General features: G+C 39.2%; 1 pseudogene; it reads right to left on the bottom strand.

Moving 5' to 3' along the window:
• Positions 1-524: 524 nt before the first annotated feature.
• LOC120081617 overlaps positions 525-21,688 on the bottom strand; it is an 83,960-nt pseudogene continuing 62,796 nt past the window's right edge.

Genomic DNA, 21,688 nt, shown 5'->3' with positions numbered 1-21,688 from the left:
TTTTCATACCAGGCCACTAGTACGATCTCTTTAATGTTCTGTACATCTTTGTACTACTCGGATGCATAGCATAGGCCGAACTATGTGCCTCCTCTAGAATAGCTTGTTTAAGTGCTAAGTCCTTAGGTACGCATATCCTACCTTCTTTCAATAGTACCTTGTCAGCTCTTAATTGGTAGTCCGTCCTCAATCCTTTATCTACTTCTTCAGCTAACTTCTGAAGATCAGAATCCTTTAACTGCTTACGTAGAATATCTTCTACGAGCGTAGGGCGCACTTGAAATGAAGCTAATAACCCTCCTTTTTGATTGATTGATAATGCTGCTCTAGCATTATACAACTCATGAATCAGTGTACCCTTCACTGAATTGATACTAGCTCTAGTTGATCTGGTTTTTCGACTTAGAGCATCAACTACCACATTTGCTTTACCTGGGTGATAGTCAATGGGACAGCATAGTATTTGATCAACTCGAGCCATCTTCTCTGTCTCAAGTTTAGTTCCTTCTGATAAAAAATATGCTTTAGACTTTTATGATCAACTCGAGCCATCTTCTCTGTCTTAAGTTTAGTTCCTTCTGATCAAAGATATGCTTTAGACTTTTATATTTCGTAAATATGTGACACGGCTCACCAAACAGGTAATGTCTCCACAACTTTAGAGCTAACACAACTGCCGCTAACTCTAAATCATGTGTAGGGTAGTTACATTCATGCTTCTTTAACTGTCGAGAAGCATAAGCTACTACCTTTCCCTTCTACATCAGCACACATCCTAACCCTTGTCGGGATGCATCACAATAAACCTCAAACTTCTTACCTGGTGTAGGTAGAGTTAATACTGGTGCTGACACTAACCTCTATTTCAATACTTGAAAACTATGCTCGCATTCTGGCGACCACTCAAACTTCGCATCTTTTCTGGTCAGGTTTGTTAATGGTAGAGCTATCTTAGAAAAACCCTCCACGAATCTCCTATAATAACTTGCTAAACCCAAAAAATTGCGTACTTTGGTTACATTTAGGAGTCATTCCCAATTAACTATTGCTTCTATCTTTTGGGAATCAATGCTAACTCTATCAGCTGAAACTATATGTCCAAGGAATACGACTTGATTTAACCAAAAATCACACTTACTAAATTTGGCATATAACTTCTTTTCCCTTAGAATTTGTAACACCATCCTCAGATGTTTTTTGTGCTTCTCTGCACTACTAGAATACACTAGTATATCATCTATGAAAACTATTACAAACTTATCCAAATAATGATGAAATATCCTATTCATCAAGTCCGTAAATACCGCAGGAGAATTTGTCAATCCAAACGGCATTACTAGGAACTCATAATGTCCATATCTAGTTCTGAATGCAGTCTTTGGAACATCAGTGTCTTTCACCTTCAATTGTTGATAACCCGATCTCAAATCTATCTTAGAGAACACCGTGGCTCCCTTTAACTGATCGAAGAGATCATCTATATGAGGTAATGGGTACTTATTCTTAATGGTTACCTTATTCAACTGTCTATAGTCTATGCATAATCTAAGAGTACCGTCTTTCTTCTTAACAAACAAGACTGGCGCTCCCCAAGGCAACACATTGGGTTTAGTGTACCTCTTATCTACAAGTTCCTGTAACTGAACTTTTAACTCTTTCAGTTCCGTTGGTGCCATCCTATATGGTGCCTGGGATATAGGTGCTGTACCCAGAACCAACTCAATAGTAAACTCTATTTCCTTGTCAGGTGGTAAGCCTGATAATTCTTCAGGGAACACATCTAAGAATTCTTGTACCACAGGTACATCCTCAGGTTTCAGTTTCTTATCCTGTGAAACTGCTACATAGGCTAAATAGGCTTCACATCCTTTACTCAATAATTTCCTAGCCTTTACTGTTGATATTAAACTTCCGGGAAGTATTCTTTTACTTCCTATCAGGGTCATTTCTTTTTCACCTGGTTTACTAAACACTATTTCTCTTTTTACACAATCCATAGTGGCATAGTGTTTACTTAAGAAATCCATACCTAAGAGAACATCAAACTCTAGTAATTCTAAGGGAATCAAATCAACCCATAAACTCTGATTTCCAAGAATTACTTCACAATTCTTGTAATACTCATGTACAACTAGAGTATCTCCTACAAGCGTAGAGATAAACAAATCCTCATTCATACGCTCAGGAACTCTATCTATATGTAATGCACACATGCTAGATATGAATTAGTGCGTAGCACCAGGATCAAATAATGCATAAGAGGATTGATTACATAAAGTTATCGTATCAGTTACGACATCTGAAGGCTCTTCCGCTTCATGGTGTGTCATAGTGTACACTCTACCCTGCTGCTGCTGCTGCTGCTGTTGCTGTTAGGGTCGTTCAGCTACTCTTTTCAGCTTAGCTACATCGGATCCCTCACCTCTAGTTCCAGTCACTCTAGGTTGGTTTACAGTCTATGTAACTCCTCTTTGCTCACTCTATGCTCCATGACCTAGCTGACAATCTCTCTTGAAATGCCCAGCTTGGCCGCACTGGAAGCACACATTCCTATTGACATAACATACTCCTGTATAAGGCCTACCACAGTTTACACAAAGTGGTTTCCTCCCTGTACTAGCTACTGACTCACTAGCACGACCTGATACTGATCTTCCACTCGGTCCAGCTACAGGTCTTGACCTTTTTCGACCTGAACTTTGTTGGTTCGTGCCTGCAAAACTCCTTATACTTGACTGTCCAGAGAATGAGGGTCTAAATCTCTTACTTCTCGTTTTTCCAGGCATTCTAAACTGTCCTTCACCTGGCTGGAGTACATCTTCCCTCGCTACACTCTGCTCTACTCGGATAGCGGTCTTAACTAACTGAGTGAAATTCACCCAACTAGATGTAGAGGTAATGGGTGTACGTATCTTTCTTCTTAGGCCATTTTCAAATCTCCTACACCTCTCATTCTCTTCTGCGATGATCGGAAGGGCATACTGAGATAACTCAGTAAATCACTCAGCAACTGTCATCATTCCCTGAGTTAGCTTAAGGAATTCCTCCCTCTTTGCTTGTTTAAAAGAACTAGGGTAGTATTTATCCTCAAATACTTGCTTGAACTCAGACCAAGTCATAGTTTCCGAACTACTCATTCTAGCCTCTATCACTTTCCACCATTTCTCAGCCCTTTTCTGCAGCAAGAATGCTGCTAACTCGACCTTACGATCCTTAGGGCACCTCATAACCTTAAAACATTTCTCAATCAAATCTAACCAGATCTCAGCATCTACTGGATCTGTGGCTCCATCGAACGTCGTGGCTTTTAAAGCTTTCAGCCTCTCGAGGCCGAATTTCTTTTTTGGATCGTTCTGGATCGATCCTACACTCACTGCCAATCTTTGAGTGATTCTATCAAATACTCGATCCTTCGTCTGGGGCTCTACATCTACCTTTGGTGTACTCGACTCGTTTGCAGAAGTTACTTCCTGCTCTACTGAGTCTCTAACTCTTTTCCCTTTCGGATCTGGGTCCCGTCTAACTTCAGGACCTCCGCTGGTAGGGTCAATATTCCTCTCCTCAGTCTGCTTGCTCCGCTTGCCACTTCTCCTCAACATTTTTGCCTAATTATTAAGTACACATGTTAGGGACTTATCTATGGGACTTAATCTAATGCATAATCTCTCTTTCACCCAAAATCTTATGCTTTAGTACTAAGCTAGCTCAAACCTTTCCCAAGTTTACGTATACCTTTGCTCTGATACCAAGCTGTGACACCCCGTACCAGACCACCCTCTTAGCCTAGAGAAGGGCGTGACTGCAGCAGTTATCAACCTTTTGGCTGACACTTACTGCCTAATAACTCTTCCGGAATAACTCTGATACCAAAATAAAACTTATATATAGCGGAATGTCTTTAGGCCAAAAATTTATTAATTTAGAAACATAACATATTTAGAGTCATTAAACACTAGATTTACAAGTCCCAAAACCCAAAAACTCTAGTCCCTATATGAACAACAGTAACATGTGTACAATATTAATAGAAACCACCTAAACAGACGGTTTACAAATCTCTTTGTCCTTTAGTGGCAGAGCAGATGTAGAGCTATCTTTAGAGGATTTGACTCTACCTGGTGTGGGGGAAGAAAACATTTGAAAACGAGGTGAGCTTGCGCCTAGTGAGTGACTTAAGAATGATAATTGATTCTCATGCAAAATCTCAATAAAGAGTTTAATTGAAATATAAGCTTCTATAGTATAAGCTTCTAACACATATAAATCGCTTTTCAACAATTTCTCACACATGCATGCGTTTAAAACATAATTCATAGTTTGCTTGGAAATCACTTTGTAAAACTAGCTGGCATAAGAATAATCTTCTTTAAAACATGCTTTCTATAACACGTGGTAATCAAACATTTTAAGCAAATGTTTTAGTCAAAACGTTTTAGCCACTCACCTTGATTGCTTAGGAGCTTTTCACTCTAGTAGCTCCCTTTTCTACCTCAGGCTCCCTTTTCACCCCTAGAATCCAGATTCAAATTTCAGCTTAGATTACTCATAGTTTTGGACCTTATTTTGAAATACTTCCTTCTACAAACATATTCTAAAAGGTCTTAGGAAGTTTACCCTAAAATTTGAGCTTGAAAATTCTCGTGGTTTGTTCAGAATCACAGAAGCTTCAAGACTGGCCCAAACTGATCTGACAGCCTGACCCTTCTGAATTCTTCTCAGTTTCCAGCCCGATCCCTTCGAGATTTTCCTCCAGCAGCCCTTCCCTTAAAACTACTCTAAGAGATTTCAGGTGGCTTTGGAATCACTCCAAACGCATTAGTAAATTGGGAGAACTCCTCGTCCCAAATTGATGCTACTTTCCAAACTTCACTATCCAATGCGTCCTCTTTGAAATACTATGACTAACGCATGGATTTTGGCTCCAACGCAAGGTCTGCTCAACTTTCCCACTCTTTTTACGATATTTTTGAATTTTGATCTAAAATTGAAATCTCTTGGCTCTATTTATAGGCATCCAAACCTTCTCCATAGTTGACACCACCTACTTGGCTGCATGGCCAAGTGTCTCCTTCTCACCCCATCAATGAAATTCTGTGATCAACGCAAGCTAAGTGTCTTCCTCCCACGTTGTTAATGCATGAGCCTCCAATCTGATGCCACCACCTCACATTCTTAAGGCTTAAGGCTTTCCTCCCAAGAAGACACATGGTTTTGATGCTGTTCTCCTGATGATCTCATCCTTTGTATGCGTCCAACTCTTGGATGTTCAACGCATAGTCCATACTCAATGCATAGCCATCACCAATGCATAGCAAGCCAATTCATTATCATTACAATTCAACTTAGCCATCACAAGGAGCTAACATCACCAACGTTTAGGAGGTTGGCCGTCCATCCTCGACGCCATGGCTCACTAGGTAGCATTGCACGGCTTGCTTGGCATGGGCGCATGGTGCTGGCCACCAACACATAGGCGTGCTGCATAAGCTGGCTGCTCGACGCATGGGCGTGCAGTGTGTGCTGGCCATCGCTCGCTTGCTCTCGCCGCATGGGCTGCGTGCTTGGCTGCATGGTAGGGCACCTCGACGCACACGACATGGCTGCTCGGCAGAGCGCTCAATGCATATGCGTGGCCCGCTCGACACATTTGCAGGGTGATCGGCCGGGGCTGCTCGATGCATGGGTAGGGTGTCTGGCTGAGGCTGCTCGATGCATTGCAAGGGCGCTGGCCGAGGCTGCTCGACGCATGTTAGGGGTGCTGGCCGGCTGCTGCTCGACGTGGAGGTACTGGCGGAGTCTTGCTTCGACGCATGAGCTGCCTTCCAATGCATCACCTCTATCTTTCTTCCTTTAGTCGCATGCCATCCCCAACCACTCTTCCAATGCATCAACACCACCCTTCCAACGCATCAACACACAAAATTTATACTTAGCCAAATTTCCAAATTTTTCCCCAAAAGTTGAGCTTCCAAATTCCCTCTTTTCTTCAAATCTCCATTCTTTTTTCTATCATTCCACACTATTTCCACATCAACCTATTCATCACACTGATCTCAGTAGGGAATGTACTCAAGTAGAGAAATTAGGATTCGGGGTTCACACTAGAGGATTTAGTGGAAATTTTTATGGACAACTTCTCGATTTATGGGCAAACATATGAAGTCTGTCTGAACAACTTGGAGAAGATATTAAGGAGATGCGAAGAGACAAATCTTGTGCTGAATTGGGATAAATGCCATTTCATGGTGAACGAAGGAATTGTGCTCGGGCACAAGGTCTCCAAAGAAGGGCTGGAGGTGGATAAAGCAAAGATTGAGGCCATTGAAAAGCTTCCAACTCCAGCAAATGTGAAGGCTGTAAAGAGTTTCCTTGGACATGCAGGATTCTACCGTCATTTTGTGAAGGAATTTTCGAAGATAGCTCGATCGTTGAGTGCGTTGCTAGAGGCCGACATAACTTTTGAATTTGATTCACCATGCCTCAAAGCATTCAAAATATTGAAGAACGCATTAATAACCGCTCTTGTTTTGATCGCACTTAACTGGACGAAGCCATCCGAGCTAATGTGCGATGCTAGTGGTTATGCGATAGGGGCAGTGTTAGCACAGAAGAAAAAAACAGTAGAACATTGAACCCTGCTCAAGCAAACTACACTACCACAGAAAAGGAGCTTCTTGCAGTGATCTTTGCATTGGAAAAATTTAGAGCTTACTTGCTGGGATCCAAAGTGATAGTTCACACCGACCACTCGGAAACCAAATATTTAATGACCAAGAAAGATGCAAAGCCGAGGTTAATCTGATGAGTTCTCCTCCTCCAAGAATTCAACATGGAAATAATTGACCGCAAGGGGACGGAGAACCAGGTTATAGACCACCTATCGAGATTAGAGAATCCGAAAGTAGAACGCATTCAATCGGAGCTGAACACATCCTTTCCAGATGAGCAGCTATTCAAATTTGAAGAATTACCATGGTACGTTGATGTTGTCAATTACCTGGTTTGTGAGAAATTTTCGAAAAATTACACAGCCCCCCAAAAGAGGCGGCTTATGCATGAATGTAAATCCTACTATTAGGACGAGCCAAATCTTTACAAGAGGGGGTCAGACCAGATCTTGCGACTGTGTTGTAGGATTGTATCAATCACAACGGAAGCACAAGGATCATCTAAGCATTCAAATTCACTAATTTTGGCATAATGCAAAGCATGCTTCTGCAGAAAAATGGGTTTTAAGACATACCTCTTGTAGAACTTCTTCAAAGCTTCTTCTCCAGCTGCAATCTTCTCTATATCTTGTTGTAGACCACCTCAAGATCTTCCCCACTATTCTCTTGGTGCTCTAAATTGAGTTGTGGGACTTAAAACAAGCTTGAATCAAGGGATAAAGGAGAAAAGCTCACTGTAGCAACCATTGTTGAAGAACCATTCTTCAAACCAGTTTTTTTCACAAAAACCTTTTAATTGCATGCCCGATTTTCACCCCAATCTTCTCATTATATTGTAGATCAACATGCAAAGAGAAGAGCTGCATGTGTTGCAGCTCATGCTTGGAGAAGACAAGGCCAAACGGTTGCTATATGTGTGAGCTAGTTAAGTGATGGATAATGGAAAAAACCATTTTTCCATTTTGTGTTTTTGTTTTCTTTTCCTTTTCCAATTTTATCCAAAAATCAAAATTTGATTTAAAAAATCTATTTGATTTTAAAAATGAAAAATTAATTAATTTCATAAATTAATTAATTAATAAATAAAACTTAATTAATTTAATATCAAATATTAAATTAATTTTAACACAAATCTATCTTTATATATTTAAATCATATTTAAATATATAAATTCTCCCATACCGTTTAATTCTAAAATTAAACATAATTATATCTCATATAATTACTAATTCCCTTATTCTAATTTGAATTTTTCAAATTAATTTATCACGCTATTCTAGAGCTAGTCCATTACGAGCTAGTAGGGCGACCTCACGGACCTACAGATCATGGGCTCCAACGATATGAGATTAATTGGCTAAACTCATTAGCCCAAATTAATCTCCATTCGTTAACTAATGGGTCATTCCACTATAGCCCATAGTTACACTCCCCACACTGTAGATATATTATGTCCCCATGATTTAACCATAATCAGCAAATCGACTCTTCACAGGTTGTTCGTAATAACGGTCGGGTCAAATATCTGTTTTACCCCCGTACGTCTTATTCTTCAAGTCCCTACTGATCCTCTAATGAACAACTGGTTTGTGATCCAATCACCAAACCAAACTCTCTCAGCCTAGTGAGAAGGTGGGGCCCTTTGTTCAAGACCTGGATTCAGTACTTGAGAGAACAAACTTTCTCCTATCCATAAATCAGGTAGGCGTGAACTCCGTTTTGCACCCTATGTCCCTAGCTATCTATTCGGTCTTACCCTTGAAATGTGACTCTTATTGAGCCGGCGCTGTTGAGCCAACCTTCAACTATGCAAATCTAAGGGCAATCCCGAATAAACAGGAGTTCATAGTTAGCTCAGGATTAAGATCGAGTTACCTAGGTCATCTAGGTGAAATAGTCAGTCTTATACAATAAACAGCGTTATAAAGTAAGAGTGACTTATTTCTTGGTCTGGATCTTATGCAAACTCATTGCATAGGACGCCTCCACTCCTCATGTTATAACATGTACGAATTAGGATCACATCGTATGTAGCACTTTACAACTCTTTGTAACAACTATAGAGTAGACCACATCCAATGGTGTTACCAGAATAAGGTACTCAACCTCATTTCATGTAATATAGATCATTTTGACTATTTACTCGAACCTGATCCCTCTTTATGTCTCACATAAAGTTCAAGTACTCATACAATAGTCATGGGTCTTAGTTTATTGGATTTTAGACTTTCATACAATTTATGAGATCAATAACAAATATATTGATAAAAGAAAATGTTTATCATTTTACAAAACTGCGAGTTTTTTAGGACATAAACCAACAATACTCCCACTTGGACTAAAACTCCAGTGGATCCATATAACAAATGTTGGTTTCATGGAGAGAATAAAATGTACAAATACAATAAACTAGGGCATCAAAATACCCATCAATTCTCCCACTTGCCCTAGTGATACAAAACTCGTAGACCTAGTCCTACTAGGTGACCCTCGAACACTTTAGTCGAGAGGGCCTTCGTAAATGGATCAGCTATGTTTCTTTTGCTGCTTTGCTTGCAACAACATACTCAACATCCATTGTGGAGTCTGCAATACAACTCTGCTTGATGCTCCTCCACACAACTGCTCCTCCGTTCAGAGTAAATACTGACCACGAAGTTGATTCCTCGAATCAATATCGGTTTGAAAGTTAGAATTAATGTATCTAGTAAGGATCAGATCCTTAGGACCATACACGAGCATATAATCTCTCGTTATCTGAAGATACTTGAGAATGTTTTTAACAGTAGTCTAATGGTCATGACTAGGATTGGACTGAAATCTACTGACAATTCCTACGACATAGCATATGTCGGGACGAGTACACAATATTGCATACATTAAACTCCCTACTGCATATGTATATGGAATTCGATTAATCTTCTCAACCTCTTGAGGTGTCTTAGGACTTTGCTCCTCAGACAAGTGAATTCCATGCCTGAAAGGTAAAGACCCTTTCTTGGAATTTTGCATTTTATACCTAGACAACATCTTGTGTATATAAGATGCTTGAGATAATGCCAATGTTATGTTCTTGCGATTCCGAACTATTTGGATTCCAAGAACATACTGTGCTTCTCCCAAATCTTTCATTTGGAATTGTGAAGCCAGCCATCTCTTAACGTCAGCTAGATATTCTACCTCATTCCCAATGAGTAGAATATCATCAACATACAACACCAGAAAAGCGACAGTTTTGTTGACGATTTTCTTGTAGACACAGGGTTCGTCAATATTTTGTTCAAAGCCATAAGATTTGATCGCAACGTCAAATCTCATATTCCAAGATCTAAAATATTGTTTTAATTCATAAATGGACCGATTAAGCTTGCAAACTTTTTGCTCTTGACCCTGCTGTATAAACCCTTCTGGTTGAGACATATAAATACTTTCTTCAAGATAGCCATTCAGAAAAGCTGTCTTGACATCCATTTATCATATTTCATAATCATAAAATGTGGCTATGGACAAATGACAACTGGAGAGAAGGTTTCTTCAAAATCTAACCCCTCTCTTTGGGTAAACCCTTTTGCCCTAAGTCTAGCTTGTTAGGTCTGTACCTTACCAGCTTGGTCTCGTTTTCTCTTGTAGATCCAATTGCAACCGATTGGGTTTGTCCCTTCTGATTGATCTACAAGATCCCATACAGAATTGAAATACATAGATTCCATTTCAAGGTCCATGGCTTTAATCCATTGGTCTTTGTCCACATCGTTCATTGCTTGATTAAAAGACAACGGGTCCTCTAAACCATCATATGATATGATGACTTGAGTTTCAGTTAAACCCATGTACCGGTGAGGCTGTTGCACAACCCTCCCACTACGACGAGGCATTCTCAACTCTTGATAAGAATGTGAAGTATCAGTTTCATCAACAACTCTCGTTGACGGACCTGCTCTATCAACAACTCTTGTTGAAGGACTTGCTCGATCAACAACTCTTGTTGATACATATGTCGTTTCTCTAGGCATTTCTTTTATTACTAGCTTACTGCAAGGTTGATGGTTCTTTATATAATCTTCCTCGAGGGAGGTTGCATTTTTCGATACAAATACTTTATCTTCTTGAGGATCATAAAAGAGACAACCTTTTGTTTATTTTAGGTAGCCCACAAATAGGCATACTTTTGAACGATGTTCTAGCTTTTTAGGATTCTCCACCAACACATGTGCTGGACAACCCCAAATCCTGAAGTGATGTAAATTTCCTTTACGTCCTATCCCGAGCTTGTAAGGCATTTCAGAAACACTTTTCAAGGGAACTATGTTTAAAATATACACCGCAGTCTCAACTGCTTGTCCCCAAAAAGAATTTGGTAATTGAGCGTAACTCATGATGGAACGAACCATGTCCAACAAGGTTCTATTTCTCCTCTTTGCCACATCGTTGTGCTGGAGTGTGTCAGGGCCTGTGAGTTGAGACTGAATTCCATGTTCTATCAAATAGTTTTGGATTTTTGTGTCCATATATTCACCACCTCGATCCGATCGAAGTGTTTTAATCTTTTTACCTAATTGGTTCTGAACCTCAGCCTTATACTCTTTGAACTTTTCAAAAGTTTCAGACTTTTGGTGCACTAGGTAAATATGCCCATATCTTGAATAATCATTTATAAAACTGATGAAATATTCAAACCCTCCTCTTGCTCTAACATTTAGAGGCCCACAAACGTCTGAGTGAATCAGCTCTAGGGGCTTTTTGGCTCTAAGACCTTTTCCAGAAAAAGATCTTTTTGTCATTTTACCCTTAAGACAAGCTCACATGGTGGTAATGAACTGTCTTCTAGCTTGTTCAAAAGACCGTTCTTAACCAATCTCTCAATCTTGTTGAGAATTATGTGACCCAGTCTCAAGTGCCAAAGATAGGCATTTGGAGAAATCTTCCTCTTCTTATGAGTCCCAGTAGTTTTAAACATCTCTATGTTCAAAATAGCTTTGACCTCAGTTGGTTTTAACACGTACAAGTTATTTTCTAATTTTGCAGAGCAAATCTGTTTATTTCCCATTTTGATGAACACTTCACCATTTTTGAAATAAATTTTATAATTTTGTTCTAGCAAAAAGGAGACTGAAATTAGATTCCTTTTCGTAGGAGGAATATAATATACATTTTTCAAATAAATGTACTTATCTCCTATAAATAACTTCATATCTCCCACTACTTTGGCCAAAACAGTGTCCTCGGTCCCTACCTTAAAGATTGTTTCACCTTTTGTCAACTGTCTCCAGGAACTTGTTTCCTGTGATATAGTACATACATGATTAGCGGTACCTGAATCAATTATCCAGATTTTATCATTTTCCACTAAACATGCTTCGATAATAAGTAAATCATATTTATCTTATTGTTCGAGTTCAGCATTCTCATCTACATAATTCATAATTTCACATGAGTTGGGAGATAGAGGACAATCCTTTGTTAAAACTGTTTTGGTATAATCAACCGCTAGTAATTTGTTTGTTGATTTGATTTTACTGTTATGTACATCAGAAGCGAGTATTCTAGAATTCGACATGCTGATAAAATTCAAACAAATTCTAATTAGCAAATTGTAACTAAATCCAAAGTCAAGTTTTAGCAAAAAGTAATAATGTACCCATAACCATTATTTATTTGCAACGATATTTTAGTGAGTCAGAATATGTGCTACAGTGGGGCAGTCAGATACTCCTTCACTAAAATAAACAATTTTGACCAAACACTATCCTCGAAATAATTCTTATTCCTATTGTCTCCGGAATAACTCTTATCCCAATAGTCGTTTAGTTATTGTTTTCGGTCAAGATCTTTACTAACAAGTTAGTAATTCTTGTAAGTATGACCTGCCATTTTCAGATCCTATAGGATGGTATGAATTTTCCTCCGAAATAGAAGACAACATCCAAGATGGAAATATAAGAACCTATTCATTTTACTGAAGCCTGGATTGTTCCGAATCCTATGTTACAACCCTCCGTGGGGATAGCTGTCGCTAAACGACTAGCAAAGGGCCGCTTAAAGCTAACCAGCAGGCACAACATAGGAATCTCACGGTTAAGACTAATGGAGTAGACCGCAGGATATACTGACACATATCCTTCACCCACTTACTATGAACTACTTCCTCTGTTTACCTTGATACTGACTCATACAAAACACTTTCTGTAGGGAGGTCACTCCGAGGGTGACATGAAGTGTCATATGAATCTCACGATGTAAACTATATGAAGACGTGGCAGTTGAAATCTATTTATCATATAATAGACTTATATTTGAACAACTTCCTCTTATTCACCGAAATCTAGATTTAAGCTAAAAAACAGTCTCTATAGGGAGGTCACTCCCAGGGTGACACGAAGTACCGCTTAAATCTGGATTGTGAACTCTTAGAGACGTGAGAGCTAAAAATAACGTATCGTATATGTTATTTATTAATCTCCCACTGAAGTTTTCTAATAACTCTATCATATAGAAGTTATTAAACTGCTACTGAAGTGTTCTATTTTGGGTAGATTTATACTTAGGTTCTTTTTGGCTAATAAAATAACCCTAAGTCTATGTGGTTTATCCAAGTACAACTCTTATAATTGGATTTTAACCTATGATGTCTAGGTGATAAACCATTTTATTACCTCATATCACTCACGTATACTCATAAAACCGGTTACAAATGCTCAATAATTCGGCCATAACCCCCAGGTAGGAGGTGTTCTGTAAACCGTCAACTTAAGTACCCCCAGCCTTAGACAGGATTATATACCGGTTGAGTTTATAACCTAGGTTTTATAAGTTTTAACAATTAAAACAGATGGTCAACCTTCGTGAGCATGCAGCTATTGTTTATGGATTTTAAATGTCTAACCCAATTTTATAACAACTTATAAAACTTTAGACATGCTAAACATCCACAACGTACATGAGGCATTCAAATTTAATATAACATTTATATTAAATACAAGAAACCCTAACATGCATACTATATATTATAACAATTATAACATACTTTCAATGCATGTTACATGCTTCCTATGGTGGGATTCAAATCTAAATGGCATACTATATGCACATACAAGATTTATTTAATTATAACATACATCAAATGCATAAATAATTAAACACAGACTGATATGGTTTTAGTTTTGGCAAAAACAAGCAAACAAAACCTAATTATTACAAAACAGCTTCCATACCGCTCCCGAACCATTTGAACCGCTTCAAAATGAACTCAAGTAGCTTGAACCGAACCCAAACCGTCTGAACCGAACCAACCATGTCTGAACCGGACCAGCCAAGAACCATTCGAAGCTGAACTGGACAAGACCATAGGAGAACTTGTCGAACCGACATCCCTTGCACATGTTCAACATCTTGCTAAGTCTCATCGTTTAGCAATGACGACCATTGTCTAGCATTTTGCTAAATCGTTTAGTAAATGCTTGATCGTTTAGCGCACGAAAAGGTAAACGATCGTTTAATGCCATCGCATAGCATTCAACGCATCACCTAGCTCCCGCATAGAGGTAAACGATTGCGTAGTGCTATCGTATATCAACTCAACGCATTGTTTAGCTCCCGAACAAAGATAAACAATGCGGTGAAATATACGTACCATCATAGACGCATCGTAAAGGAAAGCAGTCAGACAAGGAGAATTTCAAAAGGATAATACATAAAGGATAAAAAGAAAGGACCTTAGGCGGAATAACGCATGCAATCATGCGTTGGAATCCACACAATCGAAGCCATACGTTGAAGGATAGAGGGAATTCTTCTGTTGTAATGCACACCGAGGAGAGTTATTATCGTACCTACAAGGAGCAAATGCACCACAACCAAGGAAGCAATCGCATATCCAAAATAACAATAGAATAAAAAAAATAAACTAAGAAAGCAAGGTAAAGATAGAGTAGAAGACGTCCCTGGAGAAATTGGAGTGTTGTCACCACAAGGAGTCTTCCATGCAGAAGATTTCTCTCAACTGCTTGGGTCAAGGAGCTTAGCCTGACCATTGGAACTTTCGGCAATTGTTGGGCGCATGTTGGCCACCATGTGCTTAGAATTACCTTTAGGGCATGCGACTGATTGCCCTTCTACCTTAGGGTCAATACTGGCTTTCGGTGTATCGCCTACACTTCAATATTGGATGAAACTTGGTTGCACAAGCTACAATACTCCTAAGATAAAAAGTTTGCCTGCAGAGACACAAACTCAACAAACAATTAGTTGCCAAGTCCCTGGCAACGGTGCCAAAAACTTGACGACGAAAATTAGAGGGACGCAATTATGCGATGCATGTCTTAAGTTATGCATTGATACTCATACGTCGGTGGTCATGCGTTGGAATGAAACTATGCGTTAACGAATGTATGCGATGACCTGTCTCTTATACACATCTAGATGTGTATAAGAGACAGGTCTTAGATGCGATGACCATGCGTTCCTGTCACAAGTTTTCTTGCGCTCGCGCCAAGTATAACGTGACCGCAAGTTTCTCGGGTGATCCGAGGTCGAACTCAGGGACTTGTAACTAAATGCTATGCGGTAATGTGTTTGCGGCAGTTGAATAAAAGAATGATGAAGGGTATAAGTTGTAAACTACTCCTACTCCTATCTAACAGACAAAGCATTGGAAGTATGAAAGAGAGGTAGAGACACGACAACTGATGACGCGTAGTAAATGGATGGAAAATAGATAAAATGTGAGGATGTATGCATCACAACCTTAAGCTTGACCGCAAGGGAAACCTCAGCCAATGCAAGCTATGCGGTCATGCTACACACACTCGAGCCTAAATCTAGGACGTATGCGATGTGTATGCGAAGTGTCGAGAGGCCTTAATCCTAAGTCTCTATTCCTGCTCATGTGCTCTCACACATAAACAAGATGACCACATACCGCCACCGTATCCAACTTCTTGGACGCATATAATATCCTCTCCGTAGGGTGCATATGCTATGTAATAGCAAACAGAGCTTATTCCTAAGTTCCCCATTCTTGCTTATGCGATCCAATCCGCTCTCCTGAGACTTAGATTTGGTTTTTAGACTACTCTTCCAAGTATGCCTAAATGATGAATGATGCGCTCATAAGATAAGGTAATTACATAAACTTGGCTGACGTAAGATTATTTCCATCTCTAGTGAATACGTGTTTACATTTCTTAATGCGACCAACCACTTACCCTCTCGGGCAGTTAATTGTTGCTGACTTTACTCGTAGACAAGCGTTGCGTCTGCCTATAGACAGGCGTTGCTACAGCTTCACACTAAGCAAATAAGATTTTCTCACACACTCGCACAACGCACACCTTCCGGTGGCTTGCTACATGCTTCATATCTCTAACCGCATGACTAAGTATGCGATACTCTAGCAATCTCACTATGTGATGCAATGCAGATTAAGGATACTAAGCAATGAAGATGGAGATGGAATCGGAGGAAACATAGAAATGCATTGAACACACAATGTATTAATTTCTTAATCCAAAATGTAATACAATACAATATAAGAAAAGAAGAGAAAATGAAATGACCAGTTGGAAGCAATGTCTTGCTTCCAGCAGATGTGTGTCAAGGCTACTGGTGGTGCCATGGAAGGGCGGTGGAGCTGACTCTCTCGAGATCTAACTCTGTCGAAGGCTCTGGTCATCACTCGGAATGGATGGAGAAGATGAAGAACTCTCAAGCTTTCTTTTAATGCTTTGGTCTGGATCAAAAGGATCCACCCGAAGGTAGGAAACCTTGGATGAAAACCTTGAATGATCTGAAATTCTGCTCATCAGCTTCTATTTATAGAGCTTGATCGCCGACAACATTAATGGACCTGCTCTGATTTTGACATTAGCGATGCGTTGGTTCTTTTCTGAATCTTGACTGCTAATGGTGTGGTAGGTGAAATGTCAACATCATCTTTTGATTTCCCCGAGATATGCATTGATGCTTTAATTCCAACAACCATGCGGTAATCCTGCTATTATGGTTATGATCGTGTAGCCACAATCTTGAAATGACCGCAATCGCTTGGTTACCGTAACTTCTACAAGATGACCGCAATCGCTTGATGATCGCAACTCCTATGCGATTGACGCATGCGGTTGATTATCGCAACATGCATGCGTTGAACGTATGTGTTCGCATTTACGATGGAGAAGTTCTTCGTATGTGGTCGTCTATGCAATAGCCCAGCTTTTGCGTCTGCGTTAGGTACAAAGATAAACAATTTAACGTATAATAACGCATAATAGTGGGTTAGCCGAGATTCTTAATGCTGAACGACGCAAACTCATTTCCATTGAATTCCTAACATAATTGCCACATATTCTGCTTAACAGCCTTCATAATTCTAAATAAAAGGCCTAAGATGACGTGCATTTCTGCATGTCATCACTTACCCCTGAAATGAGAGTCTTATTGAGTCGGTGCTGTTGAGCCAACCTTCAACTATGCAAATCTAAGGGCAATCCCGAATAAACAAGAGTTCATAGTTAGCTCAGGATTAAGATCGAGTTACCTAGGTCATCTAGGTGAAATAGTCAGTCTTAAACAGTGAATAGCGTTATAAAGTAAGAGTGACTAATTTCTTGGTCCGGATCTTATGCAAATTCATTGCATAGGACGCCCCCACTCCTCATGTCATAACATGTACGAATTAGGATCACATCATATGTATCACTTTACAACTCTTTGTAACAACTACAGAGTAGACCGCATCCAATGGTGTTACCAGAATAAGGTACCCAAACTCATTCATGTACCATTGATCATTTTGACTATTTACTCGAACCCAATCCACTCTTATGTCTCCACATAAAGTTCAAGTACTCATACAATAGTCATGGGTCTTATTTTATTGGATTTAGTCTTTCATACAATTTATGAGATCAATAACAAATATATTGATAAAAGAAAATGTTTATCATTTTACAAACTGCGAGTTTTTAGGACATAAAACCCAACATGTGTGTGCCAGAGACTGCTTATCAGTGCATACTTTCCCAGTGCCATGACTCATCTTATGGTGTACATTTTGGAGGTCAACGCACAACAACAAAAGTGTTACAAAGCGGGTATTATTGGCCGACTCTATTCAAGGATGCGTGAGACTATTCTATGAAATACGATAAGTGCCAACGCACAGGAAATATTTCATGGAAGAATGTGATGCCGATGAATATTATATTAGAATTGGAACTCTTCGACGAGTGGGGCATAGACTTATGGGACCATTTCCACCATCAAATGGTCACAATTACATTCTGTTGGTCATCGATTATATCTCCAAGTGGGTTGAAGCGGTATCATGCATCACAAATGTTGGGTTTTATGTCCTAAAACTCGTGTTTTGTAAATATTAGAACTTATTTTGAGAATTCGCTAAAGTTATTGTTGAATATATTGTTTTTTAGAAATTCAATAAACCTAAATCCCTTGACTATTATATGAGTACTTGAACTTTATGTGGAGACATACAAGTGGATCAGGTTCGAGTAAATAGTCAAAAGGATCTATAGTATATGAATAAGTTTGGGTACGTTATTCTGGTAACATTATATTGGATGCGGCCTACTCTGTAGTTGTTACAAAGTGTTGTAAAGTGCTACATATGAAGTGATCCTGATTCGTGCATGTTGAGACATGAGAAGTGGGGGTGTCCTGTGCAAATGAGTTTTGTGTAAGATCGGATCAGGAAACTTGTCACTCTTACTTTATAACGCTATTTACTATTTAATACTGACGATTTCAAAGCGATGACCTAGGTAACTTAACCTTAATCTTGAGCTAACTATGAACTTCTGTTTGTTCGGGATTATCCTTTGATCTGCAAATGGTGAGAGTAGACCAATTGCCTTTGCTTAATAAGTTTACCATTTTGGGGATAAGGCCGGATGAATAGCTGGAAGCATAGGGTGCAAGAGGGAATTCACTCCTAACCGATTAGGGTTAGTAGAGAGGTTGTTCCCTTCAAGTGCTTATTCTGGGTCTTGAAAAAGAGGCCTCACCCTCTCATTGGCCTGAGAGGGATTCGATTTTTGATTGGATCACAAATCAATTGTTCATTAGGGGATCAATGGAACTTAAGGAACAAGAGGTGATTTCAGGGGTAAAACAAAGATTGGACCTAGCCGTTATTATGAGCAACCTGTGAAAGGTTAACTTACTAATCATGGTTATATCGAGTGGACAGAATATATCTATAGTGAGGGGAGTTCAGCTATGGGTATTAGTGGAATCACCCATTAGTTACGAATGGGGGTTATATCGGCCTAATGAGTTTAGCCGATTAATCTCGGATCGTTGGAGCCCATGATCTGTAGGTCCGTGAGGTCCCCCTACTAGCTTGTAAATGGGTACGCTTTAGGGTAGCTTGAGAAATTAATTTGAAACGTTCAAATTAAACGAAACAAGAGAATAAATATTTCAATATGATTTAAATATATAAAGATGATTATTGTGCAATACTTAATTTAATATTTGATATTAAATTAATTAATTTTTAAATTAATTTATGAAATTAATTTAAGAAAATAAAATTTTAAATTAAAATGATTTAAAAGTAATTTTGTATTTTAAAAATAAAATGGAAATTCGTTTGCATGGGTTGCACATAATGGAAAAAGAGTGTTTTCCATTATGATCATCTTTATGCTCACAGACAAACCATGAACTTCTCTACCTTGATTCTCCAACCATGAGCTGCAAGCCATGCACTCCATCTCTTTGCATGTTCATCTTGATATATAAAGAAGATTGGAATTGTTGGAGAAGAAGAGGAATACAAAATTTTGAGAGAAAAATTGTGGTGAAGAAGAAGCTGTCTTCTTCAACTTGCTGCTGTGAGCTTCCCTTGTTTCTCCACATCTACAAGTTGTTCTCGAGTCCCACAACTCTGCCTAAAGCTCCAAGAGCATAGTAGTGAAGGCTTTGAGGTGGTTCACGTTGATATTAAGTGAAGACAGCAGCTGAATAGCGATTTTCTTGTAGAGTTCTTCAAAGGTACATTCTGAAAACCCATTTTTATGAACAATATGCTTTAGTTTTTGCCAAAATTAGTGAATTAGGATGCTTATATATCCTTGATACTTCTGCTGCATGTTGTTTAACTCTAACAGCAAATGATGCGATGACAGTCTCCAGATTCTTGAGAAGAAACATCTTCATTCGTTTTAGCACCCCACGTACCATAATAAGTGATGAAGGCTCCCACTTTGTTAATGGCGTCATCAACAAACTACTGCTCAAGTACAATATCCACCATAAGGTCGCCACCGCATATCATCCATAGACAAACGGACAAGTCGAGGTGTCTAATAGGGAAATCAAACTGATCCTAAAAAAGGTGGTGAATCCTTCATGCAAAGATTGGGCCATGAAGCTTGACGATGCCTTGTGGGCATATAGGACCGCCTATAAAACACCTATAGGCATGTCCTCGTATGCGCTGGTGTTTGGGAAGACATGTCACGTACCGCTGGAATTAGAGCACAAGGCACTGTGGGCAGTGAAGAAGCTCAATTTTGATTTGAAGACTGTAGGGGGGGGGGAAGAAATCTTCAGTTGCTCGAACTAGACGAATGAAGAACTCAAGCATATGAAAATGCCAAGATCTACAAGGAACGTGCAAAGCGTTGGCATGACAAATGACTATGCGAAAAGAATCTCCAGGTTGGTCAGAAGGTCTTGCTATTCAACTCTCGGCTATGACTCTTTTTGGGAAAATTAAAGGCACGTTGGTCCGGACCATTTATAATTAAAGAAGTATCCCCGTACGGTGCGGTCGAATTAACTAATGAAGAAGGGACCAACATTCAAGGTCAATGGGCAAAGAGTCAAGATGTATCACGAAGGAGACTTTCATCACGAGAAAACTTTTGTGGACTTGAGGCATCTTGACTGAAGAATAAACGGGCGATCCCTGCATTGATATACGACACAAACTCACCAGGGACGCAATTTTTTGAAGTATCCTTTTGATATCTTTCTTTCATGAACTTACATCACTTTTTATATAAACACTACCCTTTAAAATTATCAACTCTGTCTTTCATACTTTTTACCCTCTTAATATTTAGCAATGATCGTAGTAAACGATTACGATGGAGCTACGCGATAACCTAAAAACACGCGACCAGTTTGACCAGCCCATTGCAATCGAGGAATCAACCTACCGCAAAGAAGGATGCAATCACAGATGATGCGGGCAACAAGAGCAAATTTGGGGATTGTATCTTTCTTTTGACTCTTTTATTCCAAATTTTTCACTCTCACATCTCATTTTAATATTGCTAAATTTTATCATCGCATCCTCTTTAGTTTGACGCAATCATTGAATTTTGATTACTTTATTTAGTCACCGCATTCTTCCTTGTACCAATTATGGTTTCACTGATGAAATTCATGCCTTTATTTCTTACTGCATGTAAAGAGTCAATTTAATTTCAGAGAAAACTTGGTGACGAAAAATTAGATTACCAAATCATCAAGGACTTGATAACTAAAATTAGGTGAACGCAATATGCGATGCATGTGCTTAGTGTATGCGTTGATTATTTTGCATCGGTGGTCACGCGTTGGAATGAACTATGCGTTAACGGATGTATGCGATGACCATGCGTTCTTGTCACAAGTTTTCTTGTGCTCAAACCAAGTATAACGCGAACGCAAGTTTCTCGGGTGATCCGAGGTCGAACTCAAGGACTTGTAGCTAGACGTATGCAGTAATGTGTATGCAGTGGTTAAATAAAAGAATGATGGAGGGGTTTCTATACTAACACTACTCCTACTCCTAACTGACAGACAACGCAATGAGAAGTATGAATGAGAGGTAGAGACACGACAACTATTGACGTGAAATAAATGGATGGGAAAATAGATAAAATGTGAAGATGTCTTCATCACAAACTTTAAAAGTGACCGTAAGGGCAACCTCAGCCAACGCAAGCTATGCGATCATGCTACACACACTAAAAGCCTAAATCTAGGACGCATGCGATGTGTATGCA

This window comes from Benincasa hispida, chromosome 7, assembly GCF_009727055.1.
Source record: "Benincasa hispida cultivar B227 chromosome 7, ASM972705v1, whole genome shotgun sequence".
Classification (NCBI taxonomy): Eukaryota; Viridiplantae; Streptophyta; class Magnoliopsida; order Cucurbitales; family Cucurbitaceae; genus Benincasa; species Benincasa hispida.
Note: the sequence above shows the minus strand (reverse complement) of the source record. Positions and strands in the feature narration are given on the sequence as shown.